The sequence below is a fragment of the Etheostoma cragini genome, unplaced genomic scaffold (genome assembly GCF_013103735.1).
Source record: "Etheostoma cragini isolate CJK2018 unplaced genomic scaffold, CSU_Ecrag_1.0 ScbMSFa_2272, whole genome shotgun sequence".
Taxonomy (NCBI): domain Eukaryota; kingdom Metazoa; phylum Chordata; class Actinopteri; order Perciformes; family Percidae; genus Etheostoma; species Etheostoma cragini.
Genome location: NW_023266415.1, coordinates 2,466 through 2,692, shown reverse-complemented (window position 1 = coordinate 2,692; position 227 = coordinate 2,466).

The window sequence follows — 227 nt, the reverse complement described above, 5'->3', positions numbered from 1 at the left end:
TGCATATACACATCAACTTTCTGTTTTAATTAATGCATACACACATCAACTTTATTTTTATTAATGCATATACACATACACTTTCTCTTTGATTAATAACTATACACATCAACTTTATGTCAGAATAATGCATATACACATCGACTTTCTTTCATATTAATGCATATACACATCCGCTTTCTTTTAGATTAATGCATATACACATAAACTTTATCTCAGAATAATTC